Consider the following 20,640-nt stretch of genomic DNA (forward strand, 5'->3'; position numbering starts at 1 on the left):
CACCTTCTGTACATGTGTGCCTTGATGTTTGTGGGGTCAGAATTTATCGGAGAGAGAGTGAGAGAAAGAAGAGAAAAAACAAACACCAACACATGAACCTTTTTGGGAAGGAAATTGGAACTGGACTTGGTTTTCCCGCAAGATGTTCGATAGATGTTTCGAAACGAAGCCTCGCCGCTGCATGCTTAAATCAAGATAATCGAATCAAGATTAGGACGACGTGCTACGACGTGACGGAAAGCAATGTCTCGCCGGAGTCTGTGTGTGTAGTTTGCTGATGCCATGATGTGGACTCAATTCTCGTCGTCTTAAAACCCCATCCACCTCACGGATCTTTCCCGGAGACGCCACCGCCACCATTGATGACTTTCACGTCCTCCGGGAGTTAACTGGCGGAAGTGGGGCCGGTCGTGCAGAGGAACATACGAAAGCAAATTGTACGAACATAAATTGGCACCGATATGTTATTGTTATTGCGTTTGAAGTTACAATGTCATGATTGTGTGTACCGCTGGGAGGATGGTAGAATGTCCGGGTCCGGGATGTCTTTTCGGAATGCGTTTATCGCCTACGGTGACCTATTGCTTATGCACATTTACCACCAGAATGTTACTTGCCGCTAGTGCTTGCAGCTGATCCTATGTAATGGACATGATCAAAAGATCGTCTTCAAAGAGTGGGAGACTTAAGCTGCCCTTGCTTGTGTGGGGCAGGATTAAACTTATTGAAAGGTAGTCACCTAACAATTAATACAAAGTGAAAGCTTAATCGACCTGCTGGCACACAATCCGGTTTCATAACTGGAAGCATCTTGCGGCGTAAAACATAAAAGCTGGCCATTACCGAGGGAGACGAGAATCAGTACCAATCATAATCCTGATTTACAGCATCATCTCCGGAACGGCTGATTCTTGACTGGTCGGAAGGTAGCTTCCGGAAGGTGTCCCCCCGGACACCATCTTCTCCGAGCGATTCGGAAATTATTTGCTGGCAAATTAAAACCGGCTCCATGCTTTAGATCCACGCCTTGGGATACTACGTTTCGCGCCTACCAGACGCGCTGGGCAAAGTTTGAAGGGAAAGTCAAACACAAACCAAGTGGCACAAACCGTTTGCTCGAAACTTGAATGTCCTACTTGCATGGGGATTTGAGCTCCCGGTCCACAAGAACATTCAATTAATTATAGTTATTGCTTTTAATTCCTTTTCGCCCAAACGCCAAACGCCTTCGTCTCGGTAAGCTCGGTGTGTGTGTGTGTGTGTGTGTGTGTGTGCGGTGTACAATCAAGCCAAAGAAAACTTTCTTCCCAGCCGCTCTGCTTGCTCGTTTCCGGAGGACGAAGATTTTTCGTGCAGCCAAAATCGTACCAACGGGGAGGGAAGGAACTTCGGGTGGACACGGTTCCAGGAGTGGGAAAACACGGACACAAGTCCTTACCCCTTTACTTCGGCTTCAGAGAGCTTAGCTTCTTGCTGGTGGCTCTTAAGCCTCGGTGGCTGCTAAAAGGATATCTTGTTTCATCTTGACATTGTGTGCGTTTAAGTCCCTGTCCCGGGGACCGCCGGGTTTGCGGTGACTCCAACTGCGGAAAGGATTGAAGCGAAACGACAACCCACGGGGCACGGGGTTCGGTTCAGGGTTCGTAACGCAGGAAGAAAGGAAAGACGAAGCAGCGGTAGTATCAGCAAACATAGACGGATTTGCTGTTTGAAACAATGCTCAGATTATTGTGTTACATAAGTAGAATTAAATCTTGGAAATTGTCCGTTTTCTTCCACGCTCAGATATTGTGGATGTTGCGAAGTAGCGATTGCGACATCTTTGCTTTTGCGTCCCGGAAGGTCCCCGGAGTCATTCTGCCTCTTAGCGTTTTGTGTTGGTGTGTGTGTGTGTGTGTGTGTGTGTATGTCCATCGGGGTAGTAGGATACAAAGGAAAGTCACGTGGAAATGACTTGAAAGTCCTTTGGGAGCTTTGGACAGGATTGTGTGCGCCCACGGAGCATGGACGTTGATGCTAATGGATGTGTATGTGAGTGGAGCTCTTATTCTGGCAACGCTAGCTTCGAGCACCGAGTAGTCATTTGCAGCAGAACGTTATTTGTTTTCGTCCCGCTTTTTCGGAAGAAAGCAAGTGTTGGACAAAAAGTTTAAAAGGAATGCTCGATAGTTGAGTTATCATTTGTTCTAAAATTGGTCCACAAAATGGTAGATTTAGCGATTCTCGTTGCTGTCAAGTGGAGGATTATATTTTGAAGTAGGATATGGCGCACTAATGGATAATGGGTTTGAGTATTTTAAGGCCAGTTATAGGTTCTAGATTTCTGAGCAGGTTTGAAGCAGCTTTTTTCCAACGGATGAGTCCTGCACAAACACAACAAATGCACAAGATTGAGAGCCTGAGTCAACCATTTTCCCCTGACGTCAGCATTCTTAATTAAAATAACTTCTTCCTGTCAGGGCGCAGTGATGTTGTTCTAAGAAATGACTTTGCTAACTAGTGCAAAAACTAAACCGGTCCCTCAAACCAGGTATTCTCAGTGATATGGATACAGGAGAAACGAGAACAAGAAAAAAAACGACTCAACTCACGTAGACATGCCCACACATCAAGAACGAACAACATCCAACCATCAGGTGGCAATGAGGCAGCAAGTAGAAACGAATGCCGGACGACCGTGCACCGGAAAAAGAAGAATAACAAACGATATTTAAACAGTTTGAAAATGATTTTAATATGAAAGCATAATATTTGTTTTCTATTATATCCGCAGAACTGATGGGTGCCGGCATACCTCCAGATACTCATCCCGATCCTCGACACAGAATCGAAGTGACATGCCACCGAACACTCAGAGCTCTGAGGAACGCCAACAACGAGGCAGAACCTTTTTCCTGCGCCATCATGCTCCCATCAAGCGGGTAGATTGAAATGATATTCCCTTCTCGCGCTGATGGAACACGTGGTGGTGATGGTATTAAGAATTCTGTTACCATTTTTTTGTTTGTGTTGGGTGGCATCTTCGCCCAGCATCGGTGCCGTGGTGTGTCACGGCTTGACAGGCGGATTGGGTCTGCACCATTTAGAGACTGGTGGTCTCGTTGGTTTTTTTTTTGTTTTCGCCTCCTTTATTTTTATTTCTTTTGTAGAACGATCAGACGATCACGAGCATCGCGTCCGACAAATAGCCATTTCATCCTTCATCACCGTCATCGTGCAGGTATGATACGCTCGCCTGCCCCATGCTACACAACCTGCCGGGTATGCCGGGAGTCAACCCGGAGCCTCGCAGACTGTTTACCTATGTCTCAGGCCACTTACAGGGCCCCCGTTTCGTTGACCCTTTCTTCAGGGGATTGATTTCATGGAGATGGTGGGGCGATTTGTGTTTTGTTTTTTTGTAGAATGTGGGGATTATGGAAAGTTTTAGGGTAGGTAAAGGGATGTGGAATCTGCCATACAAGGATCATTTGATAAAATTATAAAATATTGTCACGCGATCCAGTTTGATTCATTTGGCCATTTATATCCTCCATTTACGGTCTTTCGTCCCTTTTCTTAGTTTAATTTAATATTAGTAAAATCTAATTGTTTTTTTCGTTTATTCGGTTTCTCTATTATTTTTTATAACTCTTTTTATATGTTTGCTCTAGTAAAGTTAAATTTTCTTCCAATATTAATTTAAAATAACTTTTAACCGTTTTTTTTATTTTACTTTGTTCTATTTTTGATGGTTTCTACTAGTCCACTTTTATCATTTGATATTTTTTTCTTTTTTTTTCCTTTTGAAGTTCATTTCTTTTTCATTTTCTAGTTTTATTTTTATTTGCTTTCCGAACAATATTATTCACTAAACCAAACTTTGATTTTCTTGTTTACCCATTAACTTTTCTTTGATCATGTCTCTTTATTCCTTTCGTTATGATCTTTTACTGTTTTATTTTCATGTATTTTTTAGTTTGTTTGTCTATTGTGTTTTTTAATTTTTTCTGTAGCATTCTTTTGACTTGTTGTGTTTTCTAGTTCCCTAATTTTTTTTTGTATTTCTTCAACTCTTGAAGTATTATTGTTTTATTTTTGCTTTGTGTTTTTAATTGCTCTTGTATGTTGCTGTTACTGATTTTGTTTTGGTTCGCTTTCTTTATTATTATTTTAATGTCTCGTTCATCATTTGTTTTCTCAGAAATTATCGATTTTGATAAATATGATTTTGTCTTCTACACCATTTAAGTTGCATTTCTTTCTTAAAACTTGTTTATTTTTTACATATTTGTGCTTTAACTTTTCTTGACTTTCGGTCCCTTTTTATTTTTATTTGTTTTAATAATATTTCATTAATTCAATAATATTATACTTCATTTATTTTTTACCAATCACTGTATAATTGGGATCATTTCCTTAAAACTATAAACTCATCGATTCATCCGATAAGCAATGATTTACGATCAATCAGAGCGTATCACTAATAAAACAGTATTATACATAAAGGCCCGATATATGTACCGATAAGCGCTCTTACAACTGCAAACGTTTCACTAATTGCGCCACCCTTTTTTCAGCCATCATTTTTCACCGTAACGAATCCAAATCCAAGCGGTACATGATCCTCCGTGTACGATAGCGAAGTTTAACACCAATCACAGGCATCAAATCTCGTGCAAATCATGCTTCCCCTGCACAACCCGACGGGCAGCAAAGAAGGCACAGTGTTACGGGTGTGTGTATTATAATGATGACGATGACGTTGATGATTCTGTTCACCACTTATCAGCATCTGGTTCGAAAGCATCACTCGCTATCACTGCCACTCGGAAACGGTTGAAATGATCTTGAAAGTTCATTCTTTGTTTTGACAACGATCATTAATTTCAATACACGTCAGTCGCGCCTGATGGAGCAGGAACGCGATGGTTAGAAGCCGGCTGAAGCGCTGGAGCAAGATGTCCCGGGCAAGTGTTTCCATTATATGTATGTATGTCTTATTTTTTTGTTGCTCTTGTTTTACAGTACCGTTGAAAGATGTAGCGAAGTGACCATCTTGCAGCGGTCACAGCTGTTGGCGGATGTAGTCGATCCGATGGATGCTGTATTGCTGGACGTTTTCTTTGATTCGTTGGCACATTGTCTTATCGTCTACTACCTAAACATAACCTATTTTCCATTAAGCCGTCCTCATCGGATCGGCGATTGACAGAATCGTGCCTCGGGAATCAATATTTAGTTTAGCGTGAAGGAAAAGCCCGAATCGCTGTACGATTCCCGCTGAAACGAAAGCCGGTGAACAGCGTGTTGCGCGTTGAGTTATTTATTCTCCATAAAGAATTCAATCCGGACAATCTGTGGCGTTGATCGCACATAATTCAATCCCGATTCAATTTCATTATCGCGTTTCTCCAAGCGTTATCCCCGGGCTGACTGAAGCAAACGGTGCGGAAAATTATCTCCAGGGAAAAAGAGTCACTTTTCACACGATTTTTCAATTCGCTAACAGCAGTGTTGGCAAGGTGTTCGGGTGAGGGTTATATTTTTTTTTTTGGTTTGGCCAGTTGTTCTTCGTTTATTGCTTATCGATTGTTCGATTTTGGCTCTGACAATGGTGGACTTCAGGGTGGGAGATGATGCGATACAATCGGCTGTGAAGTCGATACACGAACGAAATGAATTTTGAATCATTTTAAAAACTGCTCAATTGATGATTCTGGCAATGATTTTGTGTTCGAAGGACGATTTTAGAAAGGAGAAAAAGTGGATGTAGATACGAGATCGATTATATTCTAGTTGCGCTTAATATAGCTATGCTGCAGACACAAGCTATATCATGCCTGATCCAGAAACACTAATAGAAATTAGACTCAGTGAAAAACTTACAGTTCCATAAGGCATACTAACTATTTCTAAAGAGAAATGTTTTATAACCTTTCAAGTTTGGATGCCACCAGTTAGCACGTATGTATCTTCATGTAACAGGAACCTGAACGCAAACGAGAAGCAATTCTCTTAGACCACATTTCTCTTCTTCCTTTGCACACATTCTACTACAACTTCGAGAGGTCGCTCGGCCTGCCATTTCTGGCTTTCTGTGACTTCATTTTACCCGTAGTGAGGTAGTCAGCCCTGCGTACGGGGAGGCTACTCTAGATGGAATTAGAGGACCACAGACCACATTAAAACTCAAATTCTTTAATGTCCTTGTCTTGTACGTCCTAAAAAAAGTTTTAAAGAATTCCTTTTGACAAAAAGTCTAGCAACGTAGCAGCGGTAGCGGATTAAGGTATTTGGAGGCCCCGAGCGGAATGGCAGTTGAGGTCCCTCTAATTTGATATTCGAGGAAAACAACAGGACTTCCCACGCGGACGAGGCCCTGAGCGGCTCTCCTTCCGCTCCTAGGTTGATCCACCAATTCATAGCAGGGTCCTCTCATGCCAAGAGACCTAATCGTCGAGTATTCAAACTGGTAGAGGTCCTCGTTGTCTTGGAGGATTAGCATAAGCAACTTCTGTTGGCTTCACTGCTTGAATGTGCTTGAGTTGTTTGGTGCACGTCGAGGAATATATAATTTCTTAGGGTGAATCGTATGCGAATTTCTCCGTCCGGGTGTCCTCCTGTCAATTCGTTCAGAAGAATCTTATTTTCTTTATTTTGTGTATTTTATAGCCTTTATTGGAAGATTCATTGTTGATGTTCATTTAAGTGTAAGCAGACTTAGGATTTTCTTCTTATATCATATAATCGCACCTAACATATATAACGCACCGCATATAACTCCCAACGACAGCTCAGTAAAGAAACAATATTGATTAATTCTTCACGTTTCGAGTCAGTGTATCGTTTGATCGCCTTAAAACAACATCCATTAGCACTCACCATCTTAATTGTGCCCCACCATTTAGGCCTTGTGCTTCAAACTGTTGCCCAAAAATCGTTGCCGCGTGCACTTATGGCAAGCCAACGCCACGTCACCTGCTCTCTGTTCTACATTTGGCAATAACTGCGTCCGCTCCATTCCAGACCCATAGTGTTCTCTGGTGGAAAGGTTATATTCTTCTTCTCCTCAGTTCGCGCCATTAGTCTAGACGCCGTTCGCCTGGAAGAAGTGTACCAGAACCATCACCAGTAAGCAAACGAAGGCCCAACAATCTTTGACTTTCGGTAATCATAAATCACAATTAAAACTTTATTTAAAACCGAACAACTGATCAGAAGGATGGGACGCGCGGGTCCATGCGTTTTTGCTTGTTCTCTTCCATACTTACTTGCTCTGCTCCATCGGGGCCAGAACACGACTCCATTTTAGGATCACTGACAGAGGGATGGCAAACGGCGAAGAACTAGAGGAGGCGATATAACCCGAAAACAAACACGGATAGAGGCCGTGATGCGTGTGTGTGTGTTTAAAGTCATGCGTCCATCGAACGTGTGTTTGCTGCTCTCGGATGAAATATTGTTTATCTAATTGTTTACTTTATGATAGTGTTCACACAAAACTCTACAGCGAAGACACGGCGCGGTGCGTTTCGCTGGGAACAACAAACTGTTGCCGCGGTTCGGTTGAATGGCCTCTCTGCCAGAGTGCGTGCGTGCGTCCGTGTGTTTTGGGCCAACGATGAGCCCTTTTTTCTCAGATCGAACTCTGTACTTCGTCTCCAGAAAATTGTTCTCGATCGTGCGTAGCGTGCGTGTGTGTGTATACAGGCTGGATTATCACAGAACGGATCGCGGAACGTCCGGCAAACAGTGATCGAGGTGATGGATCGAGCGCGGCGTCTGTTTTCTGTGTCGTGGCGAAGTGTTTATTTGTCCCCCGCTCCGGAAGCAACGCCACGGCTTCGGACGGGGTCATGAGGTTATGGCGATAAGACAGCGCGGTGCGTTGTGTTTGTGTTTGTTGTGTTGTTACCACGATAAGGCCGCCGATCCGATGCGTGGCCATGAAATGAAGTGCGTTTCCGATTAGTAGTTTGTTCCGTGATTAGAAGTTAATTGAATGAAAAATGAGCAGAAGCGGTTTGGTGTAATTGAATTTTTGGTGATGTCTTATTTCGGACAATGATGCAACAATCATTACCGCGCGTCACAGTCGAATCATTTCGATTCGTTTCTTTCAATCAACCTATCGTCATGTGAAGGACATATCTACAGATAAAGCGCTTTACAAAGGTAAGATAATGCTCGCAGCGTCATCAAGCAGAGTGGCGCAGTGGAAGCGTGCTGGGCCCATAACCCAGAGGTCCGTAGATCGAAACTACGCTCTGCTATATTTTTAAAGCTGAACATAGTGTTTCCTGTAGCGTTTACCGTGATTCGCTGAAACCCAGTATTCACTAAATACACTTTTATGTAATTTTTTTATTAAACAAATTTTGCAAGTTAACTTTCCAAAATAGTTTATATTGTTTGGCGTATTTACAAGGATTAATTTATTATCAACCGAATACACCCTATGCCACTAATATTTTTACTGTGATGATGATTGATGTATTTATATGACTTAGATTTTATATTATTCCTTATTTAACTTTTTACGTATGATGCTGTTTATTTTTTATGTTTTGTTTTGTTTGTTATTAAATACTTGTTCTGTATTTTTTATGTAATTACAAGTCCTATTTTATTTTAAGTTTTTTGTTTACGTTTTTTATTTGATGTTTTCCAATATTGTTTGCCTTTATCCGATACAAATTTTTAGTTTGTTGTTTAAAATATTTTCATTTTGTTATACTTTTTTGTTGTTCTCTTATGGTTTTATCTTATGTTTCATTTAACTGTTTTTTCGTTCCTTTTGTTCTACAACATTCGTACGGTTTTACTTTTGCTTTAAATTGTCATGATGTTTAACTTGTTACAATGCTTCCTGCTTGCTTGTATGCTTCCTTCTTTATAAATTTCTTTACTTTTTTATTTGGTTCATTTACTTTTCCTTTTTTCGTATATTTTTTTTCAAGAAGAAAACTATTTATATTTTTAAAGTCAATTCCTTATTGTTTCTATGTACACATCAATGGTTGATTCCATTGAACCAATTGTGTAAACTTTAATGGAAAAAGGGATGGTCTTTTGCACAGCACAATAGCTTTGTTAGGATGACTCGGTACACGCCCCCATTGAAATGTTTTTCATTACAACACCAACAAAGAAAATAAACGTAAAAATCAATGTTGGTTCATTCGTGGCCGGCAAGATTGTACGATTACCAAGTATTTTCAGCTGCCGGTTGCTCTGCCCTTTTCTGTCGTTTTAATTTTTCTTTTCAAAAATCAAACAAAGTCCGTACACTACCAGCATATCGCAGTGGGTCGGAATGGAAGCACCTGGCAGTGCTATCGATCCTATCGCGGGACGAGATGTCCTTTGGAGGATGAATATGAGAGAGTGAGAGACCCTAGAAAGATGGTTGAGATATAAATGGATAATGGAATGATCGGTCAATCGGTTTGGCGTGCTTCACCCCGAAGGACTTCCCGGGTTCTTTGATTCCTCTGCGTCCCTATGGTACCGAGAGGGTTTGCTAGTTATTGTCACCACAAAATAGGGGCCGAAAGATGACATCGACTTGCTGTCCTTGCTTAGTGCCCTGAACATTATCACGTTATACAACTCGGGCCGGGGAAGGTTCTCACCTGGCGCTCTTGACTACCTGCGCGAGCAATCCGCTCCTTCCATCCGGAGTCAAAATATTGTGATGAATTCCATAACCGGCAAGGACACGACGTCTAGCTTACCATTGTGCTCATCAATCATTTCTCTTCCTGAGGGGTCGGTTCGTTGCGTGTAAAAATGGTAATACACGAAACGTTCGGTTTTGAACATTCCACCATTTTTTTTTTCAGAGTCAGCCTGTTTGTGGCATAAGTACGGCGAGCAAGCATCAATATACTTTTTCTTCACCAACTCTTCTCCAGTCTCTCCTTGACCCGTTTTGCTTGCGGAGCCGATCGTTCGGCAGGCGGTTCAATGCGATCGCCGGATTGCTGCCTGCCCATCCTCTCGAATCCCAAAACCGGGGGAGGACCAAACGGGGCACAAACCGTGTGCAAACCGCGTGCACAGGGCAGACTAATGGTTGCCAAGGAACTGAAGGCGCGCACGAACGCATCAATCCACGGCGAGGTGTGCGAACAAAAGAATCATTAAGTGCTTTATTGAGATGAAAACGTTTTGCTTTCATATCGTGGCGCTCGCCGTCCCGTGCCAAGCTTGCTTTAAATGCATTCAATTAGAGGGGTTGAAGAAGGGAGGGGGGGGGGGTTGGGGGGTGGGGACATTAGGCATGCATGGGTGTGAGGTGTTGTAGACCTACCACCAGCGTACTGCGTGGTTTTTTTTTCACAACACAGGTGGGAAAATATTAATAAAAGCAAGATACAGCACAGCACATCCTCGCCCGAACGTCGACGAAGCGTTTTGATGAGGCCGCCCTGCTGTACGCCGTTCATTGATGGGGTCAGGATGTCAAAAAAATGCACATTTGAGAGGAACGCTAGCGAAGAAAACGGGGAACCACACACACACACACACACATACACTCCCTTTGGGATGGAAGGAATGGGTTGAAACATCCACGAGCAAATATAATAAATGATGCCGAAAGGTGACAGGTGAGCGAAGAGAAAGACGTTACTAATTGTTTAGAATGTTGTGGCCGTGTAGAGGAAGAGGAAGTCGTTCGTTTAAATGTAGCGAAACATAGCACTCACTAGTTTGGTTTTGATCTTCACGGTTGGTTAGTTAGTTTACAGAGACTTTGAGTCATTTGACTACATTCGTATCTAAAATTTGGTCTACAAGGAAACGTTATTTAGTTGGCAATCCTATTCACTTACCAATTATGCTCTATATCTGAGAGCTATTTTTGTAGCTCTAAACACACTTTGGATATTGTCTCTACTTATTTTTATTTAATATTTACCTATCTATGAGTATATCTATGAGAAGCTGTTTAACAAAACTCACTGATGCTTGGCTGAGTTTTGTACCAAAATTGGAGACATTGTTTGATGACGTCAATGCCTACTTCATCTCCTAAAAAATCAGATCTTTTGTGGAGTTACGAGAAGGAATCAATGATCTTACTGTCATTAGCATGCTCAAAACTGTGTGGTTTGTACTATTTACAGTGTGATTTTTCGAGGAACTTAGAGAACTGCTTGCAAATCTTAAGTTGGTTTTGACGATCTTTGGAGTTGACCATGTTTGCAACTCTTGCAACTAATTACCATTGCACAATATACTCTTCTCTCTCTCTCCTATCTTTTGGCATTACAACCTTGATAGGCTTGCAATTTCTGGCTTTCTGTGACTTGACTTAACCCGCAGAAAGGTAGTCTGCTCTGCGTACGGGGAGGTGGTCTGGATGAGATTTGAATTTGAATTTTTTTTATCGTGCCACCGTGTGAATACTTATATAATAGTATATTATAATTTTCTAAACAGTTTTTGAACTCAAGCTTACCTCTTTTTATATCTAATGTATTATGGGTTCTTCTTCATTCACTTGAACCCGGCTTTATTAATTAATTATTTTAATTGATTATTAATTTATGTCAACACGACGTCCAGCCGTCATAATAAAAATAAAAATAAAAATGAATAAATAATTATTAAATTTAATATTTGGATGGGATTAAATACTTGGGTTCCGTCTAGTCACTAGTGTGACCGTCTAAGACACTAGTGTGACATCATAGGCAAGCTTTGCTAATCTTTGAGCCGGTCGTTCAATAATACATTCAAATGTTGGGAACTATTGCGTGAAGTCCTTCGGTTGATTACTGGTTGAATTCAGGTTCCCAAGATTATACAGTCCCTAAAACAACTATACGAACATCTACGGAAAATATTTTTCTCCGCTATTGTAATGATTTTAACAATCTTTCAAAAATACAAGAAGCTTGAGACAACCTTTTTAACCTATAAATATATTTTTGAAGCATTTAAGTAAACCATTCTGGCTCCCTGTCATACAGTTTTTACGGGAAAGACACGATTTTTTTCATAATTTGATTTTTAATATTTTTGATATCGCATGTATTTATTCCAATCTTTTGTAAAATAAAGCACTTTTAATAACCTTTCAAATTATGTATTTGTATTGGATATATGACACCCACAAGAAGTGATAGAAATTGATAAGCAAAGCGAAAAGATGGCAAATATCGGAGATACATTGCGTTACATGGGTACAAAAAATCGAAAACCTAGTGTAAAAATAAGGCAGTCCGATTTTTAGAAAGGTAAAATGTATCAGAATATTGTGAAAATGTAACAAGCCCTCCTTACCATTAATATACATGCAAATATTTCTCATTTGTATTTTCCTTAATCGAAACGGAACCATTATCTCTGACGAATCTGCAGGTTTGTTCTGTATATTCATAATATCCTAAATAGGATTCCATGTGGCCCAAAATCTCACATGCTAACACTGCATCAATGGTCATTAAACTCTTCTCCCTTATTTGATCATGTTGCCTCAAAAGACGATCAATCGATCAAGTATTATGAGTACAATAATGCTACAACTTATCCTTAAGTTAACTAATTAATCCAGAAACACCATTTCACTAGCACTTAGCATTTCATAAGGAGTATTTGGGGAACCTTGATGTTGACGGTCTAAAAAAGTCTTTGATTCGATGGCTTAACAGAGCTTGACTTTCCAAAATCCATCCGGGCTGGACCTCTGTAGCGAGGACTTACTATCCAACTATAGGAATGACCTTAAGAGGTCTTTAGGCCTTATTTTCACTTGCAAAGATGTTGCTCAAATGTTTCTCTTCTCTTAAAAAAAGTATACATCGAACTCTAATAATCACCACAACTCTCCACATCGTCATTAAATGGAACGAGCAAGATTTCTACACATTTCCATCGTTCGCATATATAAATTACCACATTTTCTACCATCCGGTAAAGGATGATGAAGTATCGGATATCGGGAAAACATATGCCTCCCCAACTCGATTTACTCGGTGTGTATCTCTTTCCCATAATGGACTCCCCGGGCAGTCCCAGCACGCGAACGCATATCCGTGTGTGTGTGTGTGTCACCGATGAAGTCAAACCAATGTGCAACATATTTCATTTTCCACTCGAACCTACCGCATGTTTATCGCCTTTCGCCTTTCGTCCACTCGCTTTCCTGCTGACTAAATGTGCTGACTTCGGGAATCCTTTTCCACGGGCAAATCTTGTTGTAAGTGTACGGGTGTGTGTGTGTGCATTAAGTTGTGGTGATCGCTCATAACCACTGCCGCCCCTCCTTTAGCTACCCACCACCCAACTACCCTCTCGGTCGCTCGGTTCGGTTATGATTTGTGTGATAAATGTGTGCATATTAAAGTGTATCAAATTCAAATATGTCTCGCCTCGCCGGGAGTTGTCTGCGACTGGAAGCTTAAATAGACTCCCCGGGCGTTCCTAGGAAGATGGTAAGTAGATGGGTTCGGGTGAAATGGTGAAATGTGTCTTCTTCGCCTCCGAGAGCATTCCTTCGTCGACGGGCCTGTGAAGCACTGGAGTGGGCCTTTGAGCACGTGCAACGCTGAATCGTAATCCTTACACATCGAGCGGAACCGCCATCATGGGAACACCGACACCTAATGTCTCTCTTTCTTCCTGCATTTTCCATTGTTTCGAGTCGCGCATCGCGTACAGTTCCAGTTTCGCAAAAAAAAAGAAACAAACCCCGGAACCAACACCAGCACAACACGAACGCATGGACGTTCTCAAAAACTTCTAAACACTTGGCACCGGGACAAAGGCTTGGCAGTCGGGCAAAACCCCGTTCACAGCACGGCAGTGTGGGGCAGGCAAATGCGCACTTGCAGGAAGCCGCCGCTGGAAATCGGGGTTGCACGCAGGGGTTAAAATATGGGAAATTTATGATCTTGCAAAAATGATTATACGCTAGAAAGCAGCAGGTAAGTTAAGGATCAGTGTGCCCCTCCGCTCTCGGTGGGTGGGAGACACCCCTGTGGGAAGCAGCACTACTCGCCGCACATTTCCTTAAGACGCACGTTACAACACCCGCAGGAACTGTCGTCGCATGGTTCTTCTGCTGGCTCGTGGCTCGGGATTTTCAGGATGATGTGCATGCATAAGACCCGGTCCAGCCGATGACATCTTCAACATAGACAAAGAAAGGGCGAACAAGTGCGAAAAGGAAGCTAGTCATAAATAAGCAACCGGGGATTAGGATGCCTGACAGAGGGGGAGGGAGGATTGGGACTCGCCAAGATGGGAGCAGTGGGATGTAACATGCAAAAAAGGGATCTCGGAGAGAGACTCGGTGGAAAGTTTTACCCCCGGTGACAGAATGCAATGCCACGCTTTGTTCCCACACACACACACACACACATTTGGGGTTCTGGGTGCAGTTTTAGGATTTGATAAACGATCTGTCTTAGCAGAAGAAGTTGCGGCCGTCCACAAGTTCAAGGCACCAAACCGGGCTGCTGTCAGTGGATGGTGTTTAATCGACCGACCAAGTTCACAGTTCTTTCGCGGGCTCGCAAACTACGGGCAACGATGACATCTCAATGGGTGCACGCCACCGTTGGCTTTCATTCTCGTTTCAAAAAATGGCTTCGCACAAATGAAGGTTCGAATGATTGTGGCACGGCTTGATGAAAGGACCGGGAACACACATAGGGAAATAGTGAGTATAATCCTCTCCTGCTGCTTAATTGAATGCATTGTTTCTGGACGAGAAGGATGCAAAATTGCCAGCTTCTGACAGATGGTTTGGCGTTGCTTAATGAATGCACGCGGCATCAATTTCTTGGTGGAAGTAATGAAGTGTCATGTAAAGTTGTCAGTTAATGGTTATGAAGTAGTAATATTGGTTTGAAGGTCTTCTATTGATAGGCTTCTTATTGGTCTACTTTGGGCTAATACTGTGACTTACATTACTCATTACCAGCAAGATAAATCTGTCTTTTAATGAAACTGTGCTTTAACGACTCTGCTATTTGACCTTGGCTATTAGAATATGTTAAAATGTATTTGTGAACTAGATGAGGTGCCGATTTGACTCATTAATTATTTAGTCTGCTTAATCAATGATATTAAAAATTGTTCTTCATTACTTCACAACTTGCAAAATCTTACTTTTCTTCTATCGGTTTGCCAAACCCTAACTTATTGACTTGCTAACTCATTGAGGATTTACTTTGGCCATATAGCAGGACTTACCTTTATCACCTTTTGACGAATAGTCAGTGATTGCTGTGGAAAGAGAATCTACCTTAGGCCAGTATCATTAAACTACTGGTTTAATGGCTTGGCTCAGTTCAGTTTAATCATTACACCACTGGGCAGCCCTCCCATATTCCAAGGTTTAATCAAATCAAAACAAGTACAATAAGAGTGTAAGAAGAGGATTAACATTACTATGCTTTGTTATAAAGTAATATTGTAAATAAAAAGACCAAATTTTTCTAAAAACTGTGGCTGGAGGCTAGAAGAGCTGTCAATAGATCGATTGTTAAGAGTGATTATCAAAATTTGTTTAGTAGACATTAGTGATGGGAATCTTCTATTATTTGCGGAGTGTAACGGAATCAGTTTCTTTTTGGAGCGTAACGGAATGAACCTAGTAGGTTATTTGAAGCTACTTACTCGGGCACTGAAAATTGTGACAGTGGAAGCGTCTTTCGTAGTTGTCAGTTTACTCCTATCGTTAACACAACTATATAGTGGGTCAAGTACAGCCGTTTCCCTAGAGTTCTAAAGCTTAGAGTACTGGAAGTTCTCTAAAAGAACGTATACATTAAAGGAATGGAATATGGATGTAGTTGGTTCGGAACAAAATTTTCAAATCTGGATGTATTCCACCGGCGACGGGTTCACATGGTAGGACCGGGGATTGAATCCCGTCCGGATCGTGTCCCTTTATGCAGTGTTTAAGGCAAGGAGACACCATGGCAAGGATAAACTACATCAAGGCAGTTTCTAATCGCAGGCTAAGACCTCTTAAACTTCCATGTTTTAAACAAGAAGAATATTTACTGAAAATCATTCTGAAAAAAAAAATAGAGATTGCATACCTCCAGGAGCTTAAAACCCATAACAATACTCGGAGAATGGCTTATACAGCTTTAGCCATTAAGTACTGTATGGTTTGGAGGCGGTCCGGTGGCAGAGGCGATAACAAATCAAATCCCATCCAGACCGCTTTCCCGTACGCAGGGCTAGTTTGCTCCGAGTAAAATTAAGTAACAGAAAGCCAAAAATGGCAAACCAAGACCTCTCCAAGTAAGAAGAAGATGGTGTTGTTTCGAAGTAATCTTTAATCAATTTTATTAAGTTGATAATTACCTGCCTTATATACATAAGAATACTTAGGTAACCTTTCATTCGGTTTAAAATAAAAGTAAATTTGATTGAAAAACAGAAGAACAAAACTAACAAACGAAGACGATACTGGTGTAAATTATTAGAGTAATTGCATGTTTCGAACATGTTTACTCCCAACAAAATACCCTCTACCCTTTCAAATTACGAATGCTCAACGGTGCTGCAAGAATCTAAATAATTCGTTTACCTCACTATTTGACCTTTTTTGTTGACTACGCTAAGAAGACCCTTTTCGTATCTAATTACGGTGTGTAATGCTTCAAAATGGAGCATCCTTGCGTTTACAGTTCGTTAAATGGAATAAGCTAAATTTAATGAAGATTAAACTCGTACACCGATAATGATAAAAAACCTCGTTTTGTTAAACCAAAAAAAAATCTGCTGAAACAAGCAAAACGACACGATGTTCGATTTGCCTCAAAGATGACGATCTCAAAACAAATCCTTTCCCAGGTGCCTCTTATTTTTTTGGGAACAATTAATCATGAAACCTTTCGTCTCATATAATCAACAAAAAACCAGGAAAGAAAGCCCCGTAAATTCCACGTAGCATATTGGACTGTTCATTACATTACCGTGCCCAGCTTCCAGGCGGCTTCGAGAGACAATCTGTCTATTCTGCCCGTTCAACCTTCAACCGTCAGCGTCGTCATAATGATGATTGGATTTTTCCTCCCTCTTGCAAGTGTCTGCTTGCAACTGCTTAATGGTTAATGTTTTGTAAAAATGCGTACCACACCGCGGAACGCGGTAGCAACCAAACCAGGAACAAAAAAAAAAACAGAAGAAAGAAGTAAAAATGGCCAACGAAACAAGACTTAGCCCTGAGTAAGGATAACTGGCGCGATTTTGACATTTTGAAGATGGAGCTTTGCTGGCGATGTTTTATGCTTATTTTTTAACCATTGCGAAACCAGCAGCGGGCACCGGGAAATATTCTAAACAGGCTCGTTTCCATTCATTGCACGGTTCGGTGTGAGTGTTTAATTTTTTGTGCGGCTGAAATGTTCACCGTGAAGAACGGGAACCGACACGCACCGGCAGTAAATCTACGAACGAATCTTTTGGATCATTAATTTCCCGTTGACTGACTGTCGGAGTTGATTTTTCCGGATTCGAAATATCAGTGACCGTTACGTCGGGTGGGCTGATCTGGTGGGGGGTGGAAGGGGAAAATGTGTCTTTCCGTCCAAGACGTGTCCTGGCAGGTGTTGGTGTCTTCGCGTTTTTTTTTTCAAGGAGCTTTCACCTTTTTCCCCGAGCGAATGCTACCGAAGGGACCAATTTTTTACGATTATCCCAATCCCTAGCTGCCTATGGGGCTTACCTTTTCGCTGTCACCCGCTCGCAGCTCTCTCGCAGGAGCTTTAGTAGCAGAAGAACGGCAAGCTACCGTCGTCCTGACTGACGGCTTCGCCATTTTCCAGCATGCTAGAATAATGATTTAAGCAACAAAATTCGACACCAATGGTGGGAGAGACAAGGAACGGAAACCGAGAACGTAACGAAAGGTGAAAAATCGTGTTGCCGTGGAAATGATGGAAAAGGATTTTCTGGGTGTGTTTTTGTTTTAACTCATCGTTGCTTTTTCTGTTCAATTAGACGTTGGCTAGGCGTTTTAGGCGCGTGCTTTCTTGAAATGTGGTTTCCTTGGTATGCTTTTGGGTTTGGCTTTCCTTTTTTTGTTATTTAGATGATCCATGATTAGTGTGGAAGCTGATGAGCGGATCATGATGGAAATGTAGAAGGGAAAAGCGCACACCGTATGCGTTTGTTATACGGTAAGATTTTTACTTCCAGGAGGTCAAATGATGATGAATGGAGTGATGTGTTCTTGTTTTGATCTTGTGAAAAAATGAAATGATCTTGTTTTATTTGCGTGTTTATTTTACTACTCTTTATGTGCTTGTCATATCATTAGAAATTTAACGTCTTGTCTTGAACAAAGATTGTACCTAATTATGTATTTTTGGTTTTAAACATGTTCTTTCATTTTTTAAATTAATACCATATCTTTTTGTATTCTTTAGCTTTTTTCTCTTATCTTTATTTGTTTTTTTTTATTATTTATTTATTTATTGTATATTTATTTTAATTTGTATTGCTTTCTTCTTAAGCTATGTTTTTAATCTCTTTTAGTTGACATCTGGTTGCCTTTACAAAAAGACTTTGTTTTTCTTAATATTGTATCATTGCGTGGCTCTTTTTTCTTTCTGTTAAAATTTTTATTTTTATTTTGGATATTTTTGCGAAATTATCTTTAATTATTTAATTTAATTATCTCTTAAACTGGTTACTAAAATGCAAGTATAACACTTTGCACGTTTCCTTTTATTGTTATCTCTTCGTGATCTTTTATATATTCTTCTCAAGAAAATTTATATTTGTTTTATATTTGCATTTAACGTTAGAATAATTGTTTTTTTTTGTTTTAGAAATACTTTAATTAAATTTTTCATATTTAAATTTTCTTTTTTTATTTAAGCTTGTAATTACTTTCTTTAGGATTTATACTTCAGCTTCTTCCGCAGTGCAACCTTAAAAGGTTATGGTCTTCAATTTATGACATCTAAAACTTATTTGTTTTACTCTCTGTAAACGGGTTTTCTGATTAAGAAGACCTTAATGACTTACTTATTATTGCATTCATTGAAGATGGATTGCGTCCTTGATATTCTACATCATATTGCTCTTTTATTTTCTATTTTCCAAGAGCTAAACCATTTGTTATGCAGTTGGATTATAAGTTTTACCATTTCGGTTATTTATTTTCCTAAGATGAAAGGATGAAAAAAGTATTACGCACATCTATTTCATATTCTGCTTTACGTATTAAAAAAAGAGCACAGTTCACACATCTGTTGTCCCATTTATCTCCATTAAAAAAAAATACTCACGCTAAGCTCTCTGTCCCACTTTTTTTTTCTAATGTAAAATCTCTGTAAACAAACCAAAGAAAACCCCTTCAAAGTGATTTCCAGTAGCGCAATCCATCGTGTGGTAATTTTTCGGTGATCATTTCCCTGACACTGTACAGTCTTTCTCGGTTTCCTGACCCCCCCTCGATTTATGCGGCTGATTGGGCTTAATTTTGATTGATCACCAGTTCGTATGTCACCTTCAGAGCACGTTCCTGGGGGCGCAAAAGCCTAGACTAGAAGCACACTGTCAGAGGCAATTGAAGCGGGGCGCCTATAATTACCATTCTAAGACGCATTTTCTCCTGCTTGTGCCACTAGCGTCCGATAGCGTGCTGCTAATTTCGGCAGCCGTAGAAAGGTGAAAGTGAAAATTGACGATAACTATGGGCGCGCGTCTCAAGGAGGGAGAGAAGAAATGTTTCGCTGCTCTGATTTTTTTTGCCTTCTGTTCTATCTTCCTCTTTTTTCCTGTACAAACACCGAGGGCAGAGCCGCGTCTAGCCACCATTCTCTAGGTGCCATTATTTATTCCTAATGGACCATTAATGGAGGATTGCGAAGCGAACGTCAAAATATTGTAGTTGACAGTGAAACTATAATTCCCTCCGAGAACACGGCCGAAACCCGTGTATAAATAATGCCCGTTCGGGTAGGGAAGAACAGCATTTTTTAGATGACTTCTTGATGCCTGTCCAGGGGAAAGTGAACTGTGCAAGGCTTAGTGGAAAGCATGCTTTGGGAAGTGGACAGTTTATTTTGGGTGATGGAGAAAAACCAATCTTGCAAATTCATGCTACGGTAGCTTATTATTTGTTTTCTCGTATTTTCGTAGAGCAGCACACCCTGCTAGATTGACTTCAGGTGATAAGCAACAGCAGGGTAAGGTAATTGGTTTCAGAACGCAAAAGGCAAGTTGTAACATACATACATTAAGCAAAAAATGTCCAAAATTATTGCTCATGACAGTTTTTTTGCCTTCCGTCTTCGTTTTTAGATTACAAAAGCAACCTCCACCACGGGTTCAGACGACAACACTGAGCGGCAAGATAAATGGTTCCATGGTGCATTGAAATTTACGTCACAAAACGACGTGTTTGATGAACGATGGCAGCCCGGGCAGGTCGTCGTACGTACGTCAGATGCAAGAAAATTGCATCCTCTAATGATTGGCTTCCCGCGTGTGTCCCACCCAAGAATGGTGGAAAAATAAACACGATCGAACTTTGTGGCCCGGGAAGCGCAGCGCAGCCCCAACCGAAGGAATGCTTCAATCGGCTGAAATTGTTATGCCAGCGAAAAGGATCCTACTAGCACCAGTGGGGAAAAAAAGAAAAGTGGGAAGATAAATTTAAACATAGCAAAT

General features: G+C 40.9%; 1 protein-coding gene and 1 non-coding gene across 2 annotated transcripts in view; both read left to right on the plus strand.

Moving 5' to 3' along the window:
- The first annotated feature begins 7,396 nt into the window (after window positions 1-7,396).
- Window positions 7,397-20,640, plus strand: part of LOC118507460 (MOXD1 homolog 2-like) — a 171,811-nt gene continuing 158,567 nt past the window's right edge. Inside the window, exon 1 of the mRNA XM_036045953.1 lies at window positions 7,397-8,157. The gene's annotated coding sequence lies outside the window, so the exon portion shown is untranslated. The remainder of the gene's footprint in view (window positions 8,158-20,640) is intronic.
- Trnam-cau lies at window positions 8,184-8,255 on the plus strand. The gene has a single exon. It is a non-coding gene; the product is annotated as a tRNA-Met (tRNA).

The sequence above is a fragment of the Anopheles stephensi genome, chromosome 2, assembly GCF_013141755.1.
Source record: "Anopheles stephensi strain Indian chromosome 2, UCI_ANSTEP_V1.0, whole genome shotgun sequence".
Taxonomy (NCBI): domain Eukaryota; kingdom Metazoa; phylum Arthropoda; class Insecta; order Diptera; family Culicidae; genus Anopheles; species Anopheles stephensi.